This window comes from Hordeum vulgare, chromosome 5H (assembly GCF_904849725.1).
Source record: "Hordeum vulgare subsp. vulgare chromosome 5H, MorexV3_pseudomolecules_assembly, whole genome shotgun sequence".
Classification (NCBI taxonomy): Eukaryota; Viridiplantae; Streptophyta; class Magnoliopsida; order Poales; family Poaceae; genus Hordeum; species Hordeum vulgare.
The window spans coordinates 28,156,047-28,178,173 of NC_058522.1; the positions used below are offsets into that span (position 1 = coordinate 28,156,047).

The 22,127-nt window shown below is 46.2% G+C and overlaps 2 pseudogenes; one reads left to right on the forward strand and one right to left on the reverse strand.

Moving 5' to 3' along the window:
• Window positions 1-348: 348 nt before the first annotated feature.
• On the reverse strand, window positions 349-2,348 carry LOC123396246 (annotated as a pseudogene).
• A 609-nt stretch (window positions 2,349-2,957) lies between these two features.
• LOC123396247 overlaps window positions 2,958-22,127 on the forward strand; it is a 39,888-nt pseudogene continuing 20,718 nt past the window's right edge.

Genomic DNA, 22,127 nt, shown 5'->3' on the forward strand with positions numbered 1-22,127 from the left:
ATAGCGGCGAGCCTTTTAATCAGCTATAGCGGGCTATAGCAGCGGCATATTTATACATGATACCATCTAGCGGCACGCTGCTGAAAAGGCTATAGCGAGGCTATAGCGGGGCTATAACGGGGCTATAACGGGCTATTTAAAACTATGGTTCAGACCCAGTTAATTAGCCGAGACCAGGTGAGACACTCGTGGACCGTATCCAGATCGATTTCAAGCAGCACTTCTGCAGAAGTACATAGATAGGTTGTAGTACTATGTAATTACAGTGATTCAGTTACAAATCGTACTACTAGATGGCAAGTAAGTAATAAAATAACAAAGCTGCTCCGATCCAGTTGATTATCCAGACTAGATCTCCGTCGGCGGTTCGGTGCCAAACACCTTGAGGTACGCCTTCCTGTGAGCTTCACGCATCATCCTGTTGCTGTCTTTTCGGAAGTTGTCTGGGATCTCGACGTAGCCCTTCTCCTCAAACTCATCCCTGATCTCTTGCTGGTACCGGGAGAGTTCATCATTCAACCGGTTGAAGAAGCCGGCGGCCTTGTTATTCTTCCGACTGTAGGCTCACGTTTTTCCCAGGACAGGATGTCCATCACCTCCTCTTCGGACATCATGTTCTTCGCCGGAGGAAGAGGGCCCTTCTTGCTCTTGCCATGGCCCCCCTGCGAACCGGCCTTCGGAAACCGCTTCTCTCGACCATGACGCCCTGCCATGACCACCGCCTCCTTCTCCTGCCTTAGCAGACCCCTTCTGTCGATCACGACGCGACGGCTTTGGCTTCGCAGCCTTGGAAACCACCGTCGCTCCACAACGATGCGTCGGCTTGGGTGTCGCCGCGTCTTCCTTCTTCTAGGGGCGGCGGAGGCCAGCCCTAGTCGGTGTCGGCTCGCTCTTGGGCTTCGGTTGGGCTTCTCGTGCCACGCCAGGTAAGCAAAGATGAGCGCCATATGCGGCCCGACCTAACACCCATACGAATGATCCTCGTACGAACCGGACATGATGGGAATCGTTTCTGGCCGGTGCGCCGCCCGCACGCGACAGGCCGCGCCCGCTGACTGGACATACAACATTTTTTCGTTTAAATTGTTGCAACCAGCGTCATATTTGCTGTAATCGTTATTTTTTTCCTACATTTGTTCAGTAAAAAAGCTGCATATACGTTTGGTTGCAACTCCAGTTCTTTGAATTTTTCATTACAATCGATGTTTTTTAGTTTTGCTACAACCGTGTTAATTTTTGCTACAACCGGCATCATTTTTTGCTGCAACCGTTCATTAAAAAAGTTGCATACACGTCACGTAAATATCTGTTACAACCGGCGTTTCACTTTTGCTACCACGTACCATCAGCTTCGTTTTTTTGCTACGATCACGTAGATATTTTTTTGCTATAAATTTGCTTTTTGTTGCAACCGTTGAAAAAATTGCTGCATCGCATCGAAATTTTGCTGCATCGAAGAAACAATGTTGCATGGAGATCCAACGGTGCGGACGCACGGGGGTTGGTGAATCGTGCGGCCTGCGTGCCGCTGACCCAAAGTTTAGGCCAACGCGTCGGCACAGATCACTCCCCATCTTTAAAAGAAAAACCCTCGACCTTTTCTTCTTCTCAGGAAAAACTCACGACAACAGTTTATCATCTCTTCTGATTCAAAACAAGTCATTGGTGATCTCTCCCTAAAAAAAAAGTCATTGGTGATATTACCACTTACAGCACGGGTAACTACCGGGCTATCATTCGCGAGATTACTACTAGAGCATCTTCATCTCATTGTAAATTTATTTTTAATTGTCATGTTGTTAATTATGAAGCACATAGGTTAGCCAAGATTTCATTACCGCAGGATCCGAGACGTCATATTTGGTTTGGCCCATCTCACCATGACCAAAATTGTATCCCTAAAATATTTTTTTGATGAATAATACTTGGTTCCTCCTAAAAATGGAAAAACTCGTATGAATATTCCCCTAAAAAGCAGAAGTATCACACGGTTCGGTGGTCGGAAATCTGGAAACCGCGCGACCAGGGGGTTTGGGGATCATATCTTCCAAACGTATGAATATTGCCCTGCTCACTTGTTGGCTATGGCGGATTGCAAGGGGCGAGGAGGGGGGGCTTTGACTTCGCATAATTCAGAATGAGTACCTGCTCGTCCAACCACTGGCCTTCTGCCAGCGGTCCCGGGGATCCCAGTTCTGGCAGTCCCTCATCCAGCTGCTACCGGTGCTTCGCATTGGGACCTTTATCGAGGTCGGCTCTGGCGCATCCACCCTATTTTGGTTTGACCATTGGGCCGACGAGTCCCTCTTTGCTGCATGTTTCCTGACCCTATTCTCTATAGTGGTCATGCCCCGGATCTCGATAGAGGAGGTTGTCGTGGGTATAAGTCTGACAGTAGATGTGTAGGGTACAAAAGGATGGGCAGAGCCTTAGCTACGGCGAGGTTGTATGAATTCAGGCCCCTTTACGGTGGAGGTAAAAGCCCTACGTCTCAGTGCTTTTAGGAGCTTAGTGTCGAGTGGAATATAGGATTACAATAAATGCCAACCCCTGCACCAGTGGGGAAGGGCGGCTTATATAGAGTGCGCTGCCCTCCACAACGGCCCGGTGGACAGGGGTGGAATAGTGGCGAATAAATGCCTACGTTACAGGTAACGTATGCCTTAAATGCTAATAATGGTGTATGAAAACGTATGACCGTTGCCCTCCTGGAAGGTTACGATGCACAGAGTGGAATTCAGCCGGTACGTTAAATACGCTCCGAATGCTCGTCACCGACTGGATGATGGGGGAGTCCTTAGTTCAGTCGAAACTGTCTAAGGGCCTTGTCCTTTATGAAGGGTAGTCCTTGGGTAGGACCTATAGGGGCAGGCCTATGACCCTATCCTGGGACTATAACCCCATCAGAGGCCCTCATCAACCTCGGACGCCTCGCCTTTCAACGGCCTTTCGGGCCAATGGACACGCTCGCCTGGCAGGACCTCCTGGAGTCCATCGCCCTTCATGCCCCGTGCTTGGATTGGACCGGCGACCGCATCTCCTGGCGATTAGAGCCAACGGGATGCTTCTCTACGAAATCCATTTACCGGGCCATTGCGCCATCCCAGGGCATCGAGCCTTTCGCGGCCCTATTGGAGATTAGGCTTCCCTTAAAGATCCAGATATTCCTTTGGCAGTGGCTTCGTGGACGACTTCCCTCTGGTGTCGAGGTCCTTAAACGAACGAACCAGGGGATGGTATATGTCCGCTTTGTGTGACGGAAGAGGAGTCTAATCACATCTTCTTCTCTTGGTGTCCGCGCAATTCCTATGGAGTTGTTTTCGCGATGTGGTCGGTGAAACCTCGTGCCACACAAACTTTCCTGATCTGCTCGTCGAACTTCAGGCTATGCCCTGCTGTCCGTCATACTATCTGGTTGACAGTGGGAGCCCTAGCCTGGACGTTGTGGATTGTCCGCAATAAGCGTGTTATTCAACGCATTCCTCTTCTTCGTGCTACTGACGCGGTATTTTAATTGTGTGGATATCTGCAACTTTAGGGGCCGCTTAGCCGCTCGCGGGACCGAGACGCCATCAACTCCTTCATCTCCCGTCTTCGTGCGATGGCTCTCTGCTTGGCGTCGCCCCTCTCTCCACCACCTTCGAAGCCGGATTAGAGGGCCCTCTGTTTTTTACCGCACCGCCATGTTGTTTTCATTTTATTTGGACTTGTTGTGTTGTGCCCACACCATAACCTTGGTACCTTGTGGTGTTGTGCCGGTCTATTTTACTTTCCTAAACGCTGACCGACGCGCATGCTATCCGGAACGCTGGAGCAGTCGCACGACGGCCGTCCATCGGATGCAAAGACACGACACGATGTCGGAGGAAAAAAAAACTAGCAATCTACCCATCTCGTCGTTCCTCTCCCTCAGTCTCTCTTCACAAATGACAACCTACCCGGCGACACGAAGTAGTAACAATCCTAGGGATTCGACGCGCCCGTAGCTGACGAGAGCCCACCGTCGACATGAGTGCTCTCCGGTTGGAGCGAGCACCACACCGGAACGGAGGGAGCCCCGCTTGCGTGGCCCAGTACGTGGACTGGTGGGGAAGACCTCGCGTCGCGGGCGTGCCACGGTGAGAAGAGGGGAAGGAGGAGGAAGTGAACGAGTCTCTACTACATCTATGAATCAGAGGTCAGTTTTGTGCAGGCTCTTCCTCCATTTTTTTTCTTGTCGTCTCCGGGGAAGGTGGTCGTGGAATTTTGCGCCGATAAGGCGACGGGGAGGTAGTTGCAGATCACGAGGGGGAGCAAATTGGAGACTAAAATCATGAGCGGGGAGACGAAATTTCATACTTTGTCCTTGTCGGCGGCTCAACCCAAAATCTGGTCGCGCACGGAAATCCCTTTCTGGCTGTCCTGGTCTGCGCATATTTTTTACCCGAGTTTTTGTTGGGGGAGCACGAGTAAGGCGAGGGGGGGGCGGCGGCGCTCGGGGGTGGCTAGATACGAGCATCCACGGCAAGACCATCACTCAATTTTGGTTTGTAGGGAGCTTCTCTGTTGTTTTGTAGGCAAATATTTTTGCTGTTCGTTCTGTTTTTGTAGGCAATTTAACTAGGCAACCGATATACATGTCGGCAAAATCACATACGATATAGGCATTTTAGATGCGGTTTCTGTAGGTAAGATCTTTGTTGTTCTATAGGTAAATATTTTATGTCCATTCTGTTTTTGTAGGCAACTTAACTACTGTAATACTGTAATTTTTGTGTATATATTACCTACACAAAATCATTCCAACGTCTCTGCTTTTTCTAGCCTATAGGTAGAAGTGTGATGCAGTTTTAGGCAGGTTTGGCTGATGGAAACATAGCGTAGCTTCTTACATGTCTTAGTATCTACCTATAGGAAAAGCATGGTATATTATTTCTTCATACAGAGTTGCTAGTTGTATGATGTGTCTATGATTTCTTCATACAGTTGCCTAGATAGAGCTTTTCATCATTCAGTTAGCTTTTAAAATTGGTACTATAATTCAGAATTTTCGTGTAAATAGTAGAAAAATCCACATTTGAAATGTTGCTTAGCAACACAGTTCAATAAAGTTGTCGTATCATACTATCCATTATCAGTCATTTTTGGTATCCGTGCATTCTCCTGCTATGTTGAGGTTTAGTTCAGAACAGATGTTGCAATTTCTTAGGAGTATTTCTGTTTTGAACCATGTCATTACCGCAAATTCCTACTGTAGTTTTAGTTGATCAATATGAAGAGTTTTCCTGTGATCTCATTGCAACAGTGTAGCTTTGGCTATGTTTCTCTTGTGTCATCTGATGCGCGTTTGATTTGTGTTTTGTGTCGTAGTGCCTTTCCCCCATTAAATCCGATGTTACAAGGATTTTGCACTCCAGCTGGTAACTGTGATAGAGAATCCATTCCTGCTGTTTGTGAAATCACCTTGTAAAAGGAGCAGTTTCATGAGGTGCTCCTCGGGTTCAATTTTGAGTGTGCCTTCCTTTTTTCTCTTGATTCTCATGTGTTCATATAAGCTTTTCTTCTCAGTATTTTTGTGTTCAGTTGGCAACATAATTAGGTGGTTGTGGCAGGCAATATATATGTTCAGCGGTGAAATAGTGTGATATACGTGCTGAGCATTTTGTTGGCTTTTTAATCCAGCATTTTTATATGCCTATATAGTTGTACAAACTTACAGTGATTTTATAGGGATTTTTTGTGGCATAGCACGCAAAAACACTGTAAACCTGTAATATGTGACACCAGAGAGCATCATTTTTGCCGGGGGTGGGGTGGGTGGGTGGTATGCTTTCTTTGAGTTGGGAGACAAATATGATTCTCGAGAAAAAAAATCCATAGGAGTTTACTTCTCGACATAGCATTCTTTTGTTCTTCTCTGCACACAACAGAAATGGTAAAAACTAGGAAAGGACATCTTTTCAGCCACCCCTGGTCCGACAGGTTTTAAGATAGAGGACTTCTTAGTTCAACACACCACACTTTTTTTGGTTTCTTTGTTTTTCCACAGCATCTTTACATGTCTTAAGCAGACAATCAGTCAAAAATCCTGCAAACTTTTTTTGTAGGATTTTTTTATTCAGAATCAGGGAACGTGACCTGCTCTATTCCACATCCAAGGTGTGCTAGGTTGCCTAACCTATTGTCGGGTCAATTGCTCCTGTGCGACATTTTTGAGGTGAATTGGAAGGAGTGCGACGTCTTTCGTCTGAATCGCCTCGGTGCGACATTTCTGAACGAGGAAATATCCCACGCACGACATGGCCCTTAATCTGAACCGATGCCCTCATTAGCTGTTAGGAGCTGGACCCACAACTTATCCATGTAAGCACGGGCCCTGCTTGGCAGTGCATCTAGTTACAGGCCCCACTTGTCAGTACATCAGGGTTCCCTGTCAGTGCATCAGTGCATCTAGTTACAGGCCCTGCTTGGCTGATACGTCTCAAACATATCTATAATTTTTGATGGTTTCACGCTGTTAGCTTGTCAACTTTGGATGTTTTATATACCTTTTATATCTTTTTTGGGACTAACTTATTAATTCTGTGCCAAGTGCCAGTTCCTGTGTTTTCTGTGTTTTTGACTCTTTTCAGATCTGATTTTGGAACGGAATCCAAACAGAATAAAATCCCCGAAATATTTTTTTCCAGAACAGAAGAAGATCGGGGGACTTGAGGGCCAAGGCAGGGGGCCACAGGGAGCCCACAAGCCCTGTTGCCGCGGCCAGGGGGCCTGCGGCAACCAGGCTTGTGGCCTCCCTCGCGCTCCCCTGCCCTAGCTCTTTGGCCTATAAATTCCCTAAAATGCCCTCCAACTCCAAAGTCCCCTCCGGCAGGGCACCGGGAAGGGTCTCCAGATGAGATCTTGCGGAAACGGAAGCTTGCGGCGGTGGAAAAATGTATTCGTGGATGCCCTGATTTTTTTGCGATTTTAGGGAATTTATAGGCCAAAGAGCTAGGGCAGGGGAGCTCCAGGGGGGGCCACAAGCCTGGTAGCCGTCGGCCCCCTGGTGGCGGCTACAGGGCTTGTGGGCCCCTGTGGCGCTCCTGCCTTGGCCCTCAAGTCCACCGATCTTCTTCTGTTCTAAAGAAATTTATTTCGGGGATTTTATTCTGTTTGGACTCCGTTCCAATATCAGATCTGAAAAGAGTCAAAAACACACAAAAAACAGAAACTGGCACTTGGCACTGAATTAATAAGTTAGTCCCAAAAAAGATATAAAAGGTATGTAAACATCCAAAGTTGACAAGATAACAACATGAAACCATAAAAAATTATAGATATGATTGAGACGTATCAAGCATCCCCAATCTTAACTCCTGCTCGTCCTCGAGTAGGGAAGTGATAAAGAATGAATTTTTGATGCTTTCATGCTACCTAGCATAGATGTCCTTTGTAACTCTTCTTATGTGACGTGAATGTTCAGATCCATTAGATTCAAAACAATAGTTTGCTATTGATGTGGAGATAATAATACTTCAAGCAAACTAGCAAGGTAATCATGAACTTTCAAAATAACGAGGCCAAAAGAAAGTTATCCCTACAAAATCATATAGTCTGGCTATGCTCTATCATCCTTGCACAACGAATTTAAATCATGCACAACCCCAATATTGGTCAAGTAATTGTTTTCACACCTTTACTTTCTCAAACTTTTTCAACTCTCACGCAATACATGAGCGTGAGCCATGGTTTTAGCACTATAAGTGGAATGGAGTGTGGTGGAGGTTGCAAGACAAACAAGGAGAAGATGGTCACATTAACTAGGCATATCAATGAGCTATGGAGATGCTCATCAATAGATATCAATATGAATGAGTAGGGATTTCCATACAAATGATGCACTAGAGCTAAGAGTATGTGAAAGCTCTTAAAGAAAACTAGTGGGTGTGCATCCAACTTGCTTGCTCACGAAGACCTAAGGCAAATTTGAGGAAGCCTATCATTGGAATATACAAGCCAAGTTATAAAATGAAAATTTCTCACTAGCTATATGGTGGTGACAAAACGAGAGACTCTCAATCATGAGGATCATAGTGCTTAATAAGCACAAGTGTGGAAGGATAGTAGCATTGTCCCTTCTCTCTTATTCTCTCATTTTTGGTGGGCTCTTTGGCCTCTTTTATTATTATTATTATTATTATTATTATTATTATTTTGGTGGGCATCTTTGGCCTCTTTTTTTTCCTCACATGGGACAATGCTCCATCAATGATGATCATCACACTTACAACTCAAAACTTAGAGCAATGATGACTCTATATGGAATGCCTTCGGTAGTGTACTGTGACAATGATTTAGCATGGAATAGACATTAATGGAATCATCATGCTAGCTATCTTACGATCATGCAATGGCAATGTAGAAGTGGTGGCACATGTCATGGTGGTAATTGCATGTCAACATATCTTGGAATAGCTTTGAAAAAGCCATAATAGGTAGGTATGGTGGCTGTTTTGAGGGAGGCTATATGGTGGGTTTTGTGCACCGGCGAAAGTTGCACGACACTAAAGAAGATAGTGATGGTGGAAGGTGAAAGTGCATCTAAACCATGGACTCAACATTAGTCATGAAGAACTCATATACTTGTTGCAAAAGTTTTAGTAGTAATCGAAACAAAGCATTCAACGCATACTCCTAGGGGAAGGGTTGGTAGGTATAAACCATCGCGCGATCCCGACCGCCACACAAAGGATGACAATCAATAGACTAATCATGCTCAGAGTTCATCACATAGAGGTTCACCATACGTGCATGCTACGGGAATCACTAACTTCAACACAAGTATTTCTAGATCCACAACACCATACTAACATAACTTAAATATTACCACAACCACAACTCAAAACTACTTGAGAGGAATCAAACTTCTCTAACTATTCAATCCACATGAAGGTGGAAGTTTTCATATCCCTTTGGATAACTACCCTTTTGAGACTACTTTCATAGCATAGATCACCTACCAAGCCACACGCTTCCGTTCTCTAAAAGATATAAGTGAAGGACATAGATCAAAATCAACTAGCTCAAAAGATATAAGTGAAGCACATGTGAACTGAATTGTCTAACCAAAGGATATAAGTGAAGCTCGACAAAATCACGGTGAGTGCATGTCTCTATCTCTAGGTGTGCTTCAAGGAAGATTGTGACACAACAAAAATAAAAGACTCCTACAATACAAGATGCTCCAAGCAAAACACATAACATGTGGTGAATAAAAATATAGCCCCAAGTAATGTTACCGATGGATTGAAGACGAAAGAGGGGATGCCTTCCCGGGGCATCCCCAAGCTTAGGCTTTTACAGCATCCTTGAATCAACTTGGGGTGCCTTGGGCATCCCCAAGCTTGAGCTCTTGCCACTCTTTATCTCTTTGTCCGTAAGAACTTCACCCAAAACTTGAAAACTTCACAACACAAAACTTAAACAGAAACGCGTGATATCATTAGTATAAGAAAGCAAACCACCACTTTCTTAGGTACTATAGCAAACTTAAATTCTACTTATGTTGATGTTGGGTTACTGTATTTCAATCTTCCATGGCTAATACCTCCGATACTATCCATAGTTTCATCAAAATAAGCAACCAACTCAACAAAAACGGAATCTGTTAACAGCAAACCAGTCTGTAGAAATCCGTATACTTCGTATACTTTTGGTACTTCAATAATTCTGAAAAATTACGACAGTCTGAAGAATTTGCGTAGCAATCAGCAGCAAAAAGAATCAACTCAAAGGCTCTTACAGAAAAAAAATGAAAATTCTTTTCGTGAGCAGAAAGTTTCTGTCTTTTTCAGCATGACCAAACAATCATCCCCAAGACTAGTCATAACGGTTTTACTTGGCACAAACGCAAGAAGAAACACAAAAAACACAATCATAACAGAATTATGAAAGTGTGGAAAACACAAAACAGAAAGAAAAAGGATAGATTCGTTGGGTTGCCTCCCAACAAGCGCTATTGTTTAACGCACTTAGCTAGGCAAAAGGTGATGGAATCACGTATAGTCATCTTTGGTGCTCAAACCATAAGTAGCACTCATCATAGATTCATAAGGAAATCTTATTTTCTTTCTAGGAAAATGCTCCATGCCCTTCTTTAGAGGAAATTGAAATCTAATATTTGTTGGAATTATGCCCTAGAGGCAATAATAAATATAGTTATTATTATAATTCCTGTATCAAGATAATCGTTTATTATCCATGCTATAATTGTATTGAATGAAGACTCATTTACATGTGTGGATACATAGACAAAACATTGTCCCTAGCAAGCCTCTAGTTGGCTAGCCAGTTGATCAAAGATAGTCAGTGTCTTCTGATTATGAACAAGGTGTTGTTGCTTGATATCTGGATCACGTCATTAGGAGAATCACGTGATGGACTAGACCCAAACTAATAGACGTAGCATGTTGATCGTGTCATTTTGTTGCTACTGTTTTCTGCGTGTCAAGTATTTGTTCCTATGACCATGAGATCATATAACTCACTAACACCGGAGGAATACTTTGTGTGTATCAAACGTCGCAACGTAACTGGGTGACTATAAAGATGCTCTACAGGTATCTCCAAAGGTGTTCGTTGAGTTAGTATGGATCAAGACTGGGATTTGTCACTCCGTGTGACGGAGAGGTATGTCGGGGCCCACTCGGTACTACAACATCACACACAAGCCTTGCAAGCAATGTGACTTAGTGTAAGTTGCGGGATCTTGTATGACGGAACGAGTAAAGAGACTTGCCGGTAAACGAGATTGAAATAGGTATGCGGATACTGACGATCGAATCTCAGGCAAGTAACATACCGAAGGACAAAGGGAATGACATACGGGATTATATGAATCCTTGGCACTGAGGTTCAAACGATAAGATCTTCGTAGAATATGTAGGATCCAATATGGGCATCCAGCTCCCGCTATTGGATATTGACCGAGGAGTCTCTCGGGTCATGTCTGCATAGTTCTCAAACCCGCAGGGTCTGCACACTTAAGGTTCGACGTTGTTTTATGCGTATTTGAGTTATATGGTTGGTTACCGAATGTTGTTCGGAGTCCCGGATGAGATCACGGATGTCACGAGGGTTTCCGGAATGGTCCGGAAACGAAGATTGGTATATAGGATGACCTCATTTGATTACCGGAAGGTTTTCGGAGTTACCGGGAATGTACCGGGAATGACGAATGGGTTCCGGGAGTTCACCGGGGGGGCAACCCACCCCGGGGAAGCCCATAGGCCTTGGGGGTGGCACACCAGCCCTTAGTGGGCTGGTGGGACAGCCCAAGAAGGCCCTATGCGCCATAGGAAGAAAATCAAAGAGAAAAGAAAAAAAAGGAGGAGGTGGGAAAGGGAAGAAGGACTCCACCCACCAAACCAAGTTGGACTCGGTTTGGGGGGGGGGACCTTCCCCCCTTGGCTCGGCCGATCCCCTTGGGGCTCCTTGAGCCCCAAGGCAAGGCTCCCCCTCTTCCGCCTATATATACGGAGGTTTTAGGGCTGATTTGAGACGACTTTTCCACGGCAGCCCGACCACATACCTCCACGGTTTTTCCTCTAGATCGCGTTTCTGCGGAGCTCGGGCAGAGCCCTGCTGAGACAAGATCATCACCAACCTCCGGAGCGCCGTCACGCTGCCGGAGAACTATTCTACCTCTCCGTCTCTCTTGCTGGATCAAGAAGGCCGAGATCATCGTCGAGCTGTACGTGTGCTGAACGCGGAGGTGCCGTCCGTTCGGCACCAGATCGTGGGACTGATCGCGGGATTGTTCGCGGGGCGGATCGAGGGACGTGAGGACGTTCCACTACATCAACCGCGTTCACTAACGCTTCTGCTGTACGGTCTACAAGGGTACGTAGATCACACACCCCCTCTCGTAGATGGACATCACCATGATAGGTCTTCGTGCGCGTAGGAAATTTTTTGTTTCCATGCGATGTTCCCCAACAATATTCCCTTCCTTCATATCGATGATAGCACCAATAGTCCTTAGGAAAGGTCTACCAAGAATAATGGGACATGAAGGATTTCAATCTATGTCAAGTACAATGAAATCCACGGGTACATAGTTCTTATTTGCAACAATAAGAACATCATCGATCCTTCCCATGGGTTTCTTGACAGTAGAATCCGCAAGATGCAAATTAAGAGAACACTCTTCAATCTCATGAAAACCAAGAATATCACATAAAGACTTTGGAATCGCGGAAACACTAGCACCCAAATCACACAAAGCATTGCATTTATAGTTTTTGATTTTGATTTTGATAGTAGGTTCCCACTCATCATGAAGTTTTCTAGGTATAGAGACTTCTAATTCGAGTTTCTCTTCAAGAGATTTCATCATAGCATCTACGATATGTGCGGTAAAGGCTTTGCTTTGGCTATAAGCATGTGGAGAGTTTGTAATGGATTGCATCAAATAAATGCATTCAAACAAGGAGCAACTATCATAATTGAATTCCTTGAAATCCAAAGTGGGAGTTTCATTACTACCCAATATTTTGATTTCTTCTACTCCACTCTCCACACCTTTATCATCAAGATAGGTGGACTCCGAATCATTCGGGCGTTTTTCAACCAAAGTGGATTCATGTCCAGCCCCTTCATCAATAGGTTTGACACGCGAAAACAAAGATTCAAGAGGATTCACACCGAGCACTTTAAGATCTTCGTGATTTGCATCACAAATTTCAGGTTTAGCTGCCATCTTATTGACTAAGGTAGCCTGCTTGTCAGAAATTTTGCCCACCAATTTTTCAAGGTGAGCAAGCTGAGAATTTAGTGCAAGGAATTCTTTGTCGATATCATCAACTTTTTTATTCAAACAGGCCTTAAAAGAATTTTGTTCTTTTAATTCCCTACGGAAGTAACTATTTTGGTCAAACTGAGAAGACATGAAACCTTTGACACTAGTTTCAATCTCTTCCAACTTCCTGAAATAGTTTGGTTTGGCCATGAGGAAAGGTCTCTCATGAACAAGCCCAAGAGCAGGCGAGGAAAACGGGCGGAAAAAGAAGGCGAAAGACAAAAGAAAACGACAAAGGAGAAAGGCAAATGAAAACGGCAAATGTGAAGTGGGGGAGAGGAAAACGAGAGGCAACTGGCAAAAAAAGGTAAATGCAAGAGATGAGTTTGTGACACCTACTTGGATAGATCTTAACTTCATCTCCCTTCCCCGCGCCAGAAATAGGCGTGTTGACGGGAGATTATTCTTGTCTTGATCTCCTCGGCAAGTGATCCTCCTCCCCGGCAACGGTGCCAGAAATCCTTCTGCTACTGCGACAACAGACCTTCCCTGGCAACGGCGCCAGTAATCCTTCTGTCACGGGCTACGCCTATAGGGACTTCCTTGGCAAATATGCAAAGGATTTCCCCGCGGCCTTGGAGCCTTGCGTTGGTGTTCCCTTGAAGAGGAAAGGGTAATGTAGCACAGCGGCGGTAAGTATTTCCCTCAGTTTGAGAACCAAGTTATCGATGCAGTGAGAGGATCACGTCGAGTCACAAGTACCTGCACAAACAGAAAGAGCTTGCACCCAACGCTATGAAGAGTTGTAAATCCCTTATAGATTGTTTGCAAAGTGAGAACTGAAAGCAAAAAGTAAACAAAGCAAAGTAAAAGTGAAAGTGGAGACGATAGTTGTGAATAGACCCGGGGGCCGTAGTGTTCACTAGTGGCTTCTTTCATGAAAGCAAATAGACGGTGGGTGAACGAATTACTGTCGAGCAATTGATAGAACCGCGCAAAGTCGTGACGTTATCTATGGCAATGATTATATCTATAGGCATCACGTCCAAAACAAGTAGATTGATACTTTCTGCATCTACTACTATTACTCCACACGTCGACCGCTATCCAGCATGCATCTAGTGTATTAAGTTCATAAGAACAGAGTAACGCCTTAAGCAAGATGACATGATGTAGATGGACAATCTCATATCTATGATAAAAGCCCATCTTGTTACCCTTGATGGCAACAACACGATGCGTGCCTTGCTGCCCCTTCTGTCACTGGGAAAGGTCACCACACGGTATGAACCCAAAACCAAGCACTTCTCTCATTGCAAGAATCATAGATCTAGTTGGCCAAACAAAACCCAAGACTCAGAGAGACTTACAAGGATATCAAATCATGCATATAAGTAATCAGCAAAGACTCAAATATAATTCATAGATAATCTGATCACAAATCCACAACTCATCGGATCTCGACAAACACAACGCCAAAGAGGATTACATCGGATAGATCTCCATGAAGATCATGGAGAACTTTGTATTGAAGATCCAAGAGAGAGAAGAAGCCATCTAGATACTAACTACGGACCCGTAGGTCTGAAGTGGACTACTCATGAGTCATTGGAGAGGCGATGATGTTGATGTAGAAGCCCTCCAACTCCAAAGTCCCCTCCGACAGGGCACCGGGAAGGGTCTCCAGATGAGATCTCGCGGAAACGGAAGCTTGCGGCGGCGGAAAAGTGTTTTCGTGGATATCCTGATTTTTTCTGAGATTTTACGGAATTTATAGGCGAAAGAGCTAGGGCAGGGGAGCTCTAGGGGGACCACAAGCCTGGTAGCCGCCGCCCCCTGGTTGCGGCTACAGGGCTTGTGGGCCCCCTGTGTTTCTCCTGCCTTTCGCCTCAAGTCCCCCGATCTTCTTCTGGAAAAATTTATTTCGGGGATTTTATTCCGTTTGGACTCCGTTCGAAAATCAGATCTGAAAAGAGTAAAAAAACAGAAAAAACAGGAACTGGCACTTGGCACTGAATTAATAAGTTAGTCCCAAAAAAGATATAAAAGGTACATAAACATCCAAAGTTGACAAGATAATAGCATGAAACCATCAAAAATTATAGATACGTTTGAGACGTATCATCATGTGCCTTCAATATGCTTGCATCTTCGCTTGGTGAAAATCTAGTGATATGGATCCTCATCCACATGCTAAACTCTTTAAGAGATCCAATTATGTTGATCCAATTGCTAGTGAGTTGAGTGCACTTGACTATCTTTATGGAGTTTTGCTTGAGATGCGTGAATCTGAAAATCGTGATGAAGAAATTCATGAAGTGATTCACGAGGGCTCCTTGAATGAAAAGCATGATTGCAATGGTTTCACTATAAATCCTATTAGTGACAATGATGCTAAAAATATGCAAAACCCTAAGCTTGGGGATGCTAGTTTTGCTTTGTCCACTACTTGTTGCAATGATCATGATTGGGGTAATGATTTTTCTTATGATCTTGAAAATTTGTTTAAGCCTCATGATGAATATGATGTTTGCAATAAGATTGAAAGTGGGTTTGGAGAAGTCATGACTTTAGTTGATGATAATCCCACTATTTTTGAAGAGCGTCAACTTTGCATGCATGTGGATCATGAAAAGCATATCCTTTGTGATAGCTATATTGTTTAATTTGATTATGATCCCACATGTAATTGCTATGAGAGAGGAAAATATTGTGGTAGAAACTTTCATGTTACCAAATTACCTCTCGTTATGTTGAGATTGTTATTGTCTCTTTCTTCTTCCTTGCATTTGATAACTATTGGTTGTCTTGCCAATTTGTTTTCCTATAAAATGCCTATGCATAGGAAGTATGTTAGACTTAGATTCCATCACCTTATGCCTAGCTAAGGGCGTTAAACAATAACGCTTGTTGGGAGGCAACCCAACGAATCTATCCTTTTTCTTTCCGTTTTGTGTTTTCCACACTTTCATAATTCTGTTATGATTGTGTTTTTTGTGTTTCTTTTGCGTTTGTGCCAAGTAAAACCGCTATGATTAGTCTTGGGGCTGATCGTTTGGTCATGCTGGAAAAGACAAAAACTTTCTGCTCACGAAAAGAATTTTCATTTTTTTATGTAAGAGCTTTTGAGTTGATTCTTTTTTCTTCTGATTGCTACGCAAATTCTTCAAACTGTCATAATTTTTCAGAATTTTTCAAGTACCACAAGTCTACGAAGTATACAGATTGCTACAGACTGATCTGCTGTTAACATATTCTGTTTTGTTGAGTTAGTTGCTTATTTTGATGAAACTATGGATAATATCGGAGAGTATTAGCCATGGAAGATTGAAAATACAGTAACCCAACATCAACATAAGTAGAATTTATGTTTGCTACAGTACCTAAGGAAGTGGTGGTTTGCTTTCTTATACTAATGTTATCACGAGTTTCTGTTTAAGTTTCGTGTTGTGAAGTTTTCAAGTTTTGGGTGAAGTTCATATGGACAAAAAGATAAAGAGTGGCAAGAGCTCAAGCTTGGGGATGCCCAAGGCACCCCAAGTTGATTCAAGGATGCCGTAAAAGCCTAAGCTTGGGGATGCCCCGGGAAGGCATCCCCTCTTTCGTCTTCAATCCATCGGTAACGTTACTTGGGGCTATATTTTTATTCACCACATGTTATGTGTTTTGCTTGGAGCGTCTTGTATCGTAGGATTTTTTTATTTTTGTTGCGTCACAATCTTCCTTGCTGCACACCTAGAGAGAGAGACATGCACTCACCGTGATTTTGTCGAGCTTCACTTATATCTTTTGGTTAGACAATTCAGCTCACATGTGCTTCACTTATATCTTTTGCGCTAGTTGATTTTGCTCTGTGTGCTTCACTTATATCTTTAAAAGCACGGAAGCGCGTGACATGGTAGTTGATCTATGCTATGATAGTAGTCTCAAAAAGGGTAGTTATCCAAAGCGATATGAAAACTTCCACCTTCATGTGCATTGAATAGTTAGAGAAGTGTGATTCATCTCAATTAGTTTTGAGTTGTGGTTGTGGTAATACTGAAGTTATATTAGTAAGGTGTTGTGGATCTAGAAATACTTGTGTTGAAGTTAGTGATTCCCGTAGCATGCACGTATGGTGAACCGCTATGTGATGAAGTCTGAGCATGGTTAGTATATTAATTGTCATCCTTTGTGTGGTGGTCGGGATCGTGCGATGGTTTATACCTACCAACCCTTCCCCTAGGAGTATGCGTTGAATGCTTTGTTTCGATTACTACTAAAACTTTTGCAACAAGTATATGAGTTCTTCATGACTAATGTTGAGTCCATGGTTTAGATGCACTTTCACCTTCCACCATCACTATCTTCTTTAGTGTCGTGCAACTTTCGCCGGTGCACAAAACCCACCATTAGCCTCCCTCAAAACAGCCACCATACCTACCTACTATGACTTTTTCAAAGCCATTCCGAGATATATTGCCATGCAACTACCACCATGACATGTGCCACCACTTCTACATTGCCATTGCATGATCATAAGATAGCTAGCATGATGTTTCCATTGATGTCTATGCCATGCTAGATCATTGTCACGGTACACTACCGAAGGCATTCCATATAGAGTCATCATTGCTCTAAGTTTTGAGTTGTAAGTGTGATGATCATCATTGATGGAGCATTGTCCCATGTGAGGAAATAAAAGAGTCCAAAGATGCCCACCAAAATAAAATTAAAAAAAGAGGCCAAAGAGCCCACCAAAAAAAGAGAAAAATAGAGAAGGGACAATGCTACTATCTTTTCACACTTGTGCTTCATATTAAGCACCATGATCTTCATGATTGAGAGTCTCTCGCTTTGTCACCACCATATAGCTAGTGGGAAATTTTCATTATATAACTTGGCTTGTATATTCCAATGATAGTGATGGGGTTATAGTCCTAGGGTAGGGTCATAAGCCTACCTTATAGGTCCTACCCAAGGACCACCCTTCATAAGGGACAAGGCCCTTTGTCAGCTCTGACTAAACTAAGGAATTCCCATCATCCAGTCGGTAACAGACATCCGACCATCCAGTCGAAGGCGAGCATTCGGAGCGTATCGATCGGACCGACTGGATTCCACTCTGTACATCGTAACCCCCCAGGAGGGAAACGGTCATACGTTTCCTCACGCTTTTATTAGCATTTAGGCCGTACGTTACCTGTAACGTAGGTATTTATTAGCCATTATTCCACCCCTGCGCACCGACCGTTGTGAAGGGCAGCGCACTCTGTATAAGCAACCCTTCCCCACTGGTGCAAGGGTTAGCAACTCATGGTATTCCATATTTCCACTCGACAACAAGCTCCCTGAGCACTGAGACGTAGGGCTATTACCTCCACCACAGAGGGGCCTGAACTCATACAACCTCGCCGTAGCTAAGGCTCTGCCCATCCTTTTCATACCCTACACATCTACTGTCAGGCTTATACCCACGACAGTTGGCGCCCATCATGGGGCAGGCGTCTAAGCGACTTCCGGCGAGTTTGCGACTACTTCCTTTCGTCATGTCGTCCCGTGGAGGTTCGAGCATGGGTCACCAGATCTTCTTCGGCGCTCTCTCCTTCATCATCGACGATTCGGCGTGGCTTCAGGATGCTCCTCTCGACGTCGAGGCGCTTCCCTGTCGTGGGGCTACGCACTTCCATGCCGGTGCCCGCGGCATTCTTCTTCTCCAACAGTCGGCTCCGGTGTCGACCTGCACCGTCGTCACGCGCCGCATCAAGCGGTCTCGCCATCCGCGGCTCCAGTGTTGGGTGCAACACGCCCAGGCGCGCCAGAACACGTCTTCACAAGTGGCGGTTCTAGAGTCCGTTGTGGTTGCCCCGCTGTCCCAGCACTCGGACTCGGTTCCGACTGAGTTTCCTTCCGAGTATGCGGGTCGCAGGCCCGCAGCAGAAGTACACATGGCCAACTCCCATGAAGATCCTTGTCAAGCTGGCCGGAGCGGGCGCGAGGTCGGCGAAACGTCCGACGCGCGCCGTCCACCTCGCCGTTCTGCCAGTCGGCACACTCGGCGGAGCAACGTGGAGTTGTTCCGCACACCCCTCCTCAACTTGGCTGCGGCTGCCAAGATAGCCGATTCCCTCCAGCCGACTGATTCAGAGGCTGGTAGAGGGATCGAGCAGATCCGAGCCCTGTTGCACACGGCGCAGCAGCAGAATTTGGCGGTCTCCCAGTCGCACAACAGGATCCATAATAGTTCTGATCATGCGAATACGCATCGGTCGGTTCACAGCCCTGGTTCCCATCAGCGGTACAGGGGAGGCAGGCGTTCCATGAATCACGAAGATCGCCGCCGTTCACGCACCCCTCCGCGGGGTGGGCCCTATGGGTCCCGACATCATGACGATCGGGGTTCAGTCGGCGACACTTACGACCCAAGGCCCGACGCAAGAGGGCGTATCGCCCAACGAAGGGTCGACAGGGGCCGAGCCCACCGCGATGGTCACGATATGGACCGTTCAAGTGGAAGCAGGACCATCGTGTCTGGTCCCGAGTGTTTTAGTCGAGCCATCCGCTCGGCTGACATCCCGCCCAACTTCCGATTGGCGACGGGAATCAGCAAGTTTACAAGAGAGTCCAAGCCGAAACATGGCTAGATGACTACCGAGTGGCGGTCCAGATCGGAGGAGGGGACGACCATGTCGCCATGAAGCACCACCCTCTGATGCTCAACGGCTCGGCGCGAGCGTGGCTGAATCAGTTGGCCCCCTCAAGCATCTACAGTTGGGCAGATCTGGCCCGAGTGTTCATCAAGACCTTCGAAGGGACGTGCAAGCGCCCTGCAGGCCTCGTGGAGCTCCAGCATTGCGTCCAGAAGCAGAATGAGCCCCTGCGTGACTTCATTCAGCGTTGGACAACTCTCTACCACACGGTGGAGAACGTCACCGAGCATCAAGCAGTCTGCGCCTTCAAGGCAGGCTTGCGGTACAGGGATCTGTACCTAAAGTTCGGCCGAACAGGTGACATCTCCATGAGCAAGATGATGGAGATAGTAGCTCGCTACGCAAATGGCGAAGAAGAGGACCGCATCCGAAGCGGCAAGCACAAGACAGTCGGCGACGGAGATGGAAGCAACACTCGGAAGCAAAAGCAAAAAGTTCCATCCACTCCGCAGGCACAAGCTGCAGTCGTGAGCAATGCCAAGTTCAAGGGCAAAGGGAAGGCGCGGTTTACCCCCAAGAAGAAGCAGTTCAATAATCCCATCCTGGACCAGCCATGCCCGGTTCATACGAAGATGGACGAAGAGGGCAACCCCATATATCCAAAGTATACCACTCGACAGTTTCGCCTCCTGATCCAGGGGTTCGGTGAAGGGCAACCGAGTGAGAAGGTCAATGAACAAGATGAGGAGGATAAGGAGGATCCGTTCCCCCAAGTCCATGCGACACTCATGATTTTTGCTGACGTCGAGAGCAAGAGTCGACTGAAGCTGGTGAACAGGGAGGTGAACATGGCCACCCCTGCCAGCCCCAAGTTCCTCAAATGGTCTCAGACTGCGATCACCTTTGACCAGTCGGATCATCCAGCACATGTACCCACCCCAGGAAGACAAGCTCTGGTCGTCGACCCGGTGGTAGAAGGAGTCCGACTGCGCAAAGTCCTCATGGACGGCGGCAGTGGTTTGAACATCATGTACGCCGACACTCTCAAGGGGATGGGCATTCCTATGTCCAAACTCAGCGAGAGCAGCATGCAGTTCCATGGAGTCGTCCCTGGACGGAAGGCCAAGTCACTCGGCCAGATCGCGTTGGACGTCGTTTTCGGCTCCGACAAGAACTTTCGCAAGGAAAAGCTCACGTTTGAGGTGGTGGATTTCCAGAGCGCTTACCACGTAATTCTGGGCCGCCCAGCGTATGTGAGTTTCATGGCCCGTCCATGTTATGTATACTTGAAGCTGAAGATGCCAGGCCCGAAAGGCGTGATCACCATCACGGGCAATCGGCAGCGAGCCGAAGAGTGCCTGCAGCAGGGATCAAGAATCGCCGACCAGCAGATGGCCGTCCTCGAGCTCGACGAGTACAAGAAAATAGTCGACCCCGCCGACCTGATGCGCTCAAAGAAGCCAGCTTCTGAATCCGCATTCCAGTCGGCGGGAGAGACGAAGAAGGTCAGCATTCACCCGACGGACGACACTGCTGCCCTGACGAACATCTCCACCACCCTCGATCCTAAATAGGAAGCCGAGCTCACCCAATTCCTCCATGAGAACTGGGACATCTTCGCATGGAAACCCTCTGACATGCCAGGTGTACCCAGGGAGTTGGCTGAGCACCGACTGCATGTGGACCCCGTCGCTCGGCCCGTCCGAGAGCGCTTGCGCCGGTCCGCCGCGCACAAGAGGAAAGCAATCGGGGAGGAGGTGGCCAAGCTGCTGGCAGCCAACTTCATTCGCGAGGTTCACCACTCCGAGTGGCTCGCCAATGTTGTCATGGTGCCCAAGAAGGACAAGTCGCTCCGAATGTGCATCGACTTCAAGCATCTCAATAAGGTCTGCCCGAAGGACCATTTTCCGCTCCCCCGCATAGATCAAATTGTCGATTCGACTGCGAGGTGCGAGCCTTTGTCATTTCTTGATGCCTACTCGGGCTATCATCAGATCCGTCTGTATGGCCCCGATGAATTAAAGACAGCCTTTATCACCCCATTCGGGTGCTTCTGCTACATCACTATGCCATTTGGTTTGAAGAATGCAGGAGCTACCTTTATGCGCACGATCCAAAAATGCCTTCTCGACCAGATCGGTCGGAATGTGGAGGCATATATGGATGATATCGTAGTCAAGTCACGCAAAGGTTCCGACCTGCTGACTGACTTGGCAGAAACATTCGCCAACCTTCGTAGGTACGATATCAAGCTCAACCCCGCCAAATGTTCATTCGGCGTTCCCAGCGGAAAGTTACTCGGTTTCTTCGTTTCCGAACGAGGGATCGATGTCAACCCCGAAAAGATCGGGACCATCATTCGAATGGAGAGGCCGGTCAGAATACACGATGTTCAATGGCTCACAGGTTGCCTAGCGACTTTGAGCAGGTTCATTAGTCGACTCGGCGAGACAACACTTCCTCTGTACCGACTCATGAAGAAATCAGATACTTTTGAGTGGACAGACGAAGCCCAAGTCGCATTCGACGACCTCAAAGTCCTACTTTCCACCCAGCCGGTTCTTACTGCTCCGCTCAGTAAAGAGCCCCTTCTTCTGTATATCGCGGCTACAAATCAAGTCGTCAGTATTGTTCTTACAGTCGAACGAGAAGAAGAAGGCAAAGCATAAAAAGTTCAGCGGCCAGTGTACTACGTCTCCGAGGTCCTGACTCCTTCCAAGCAGAGGTATCCCCACTAT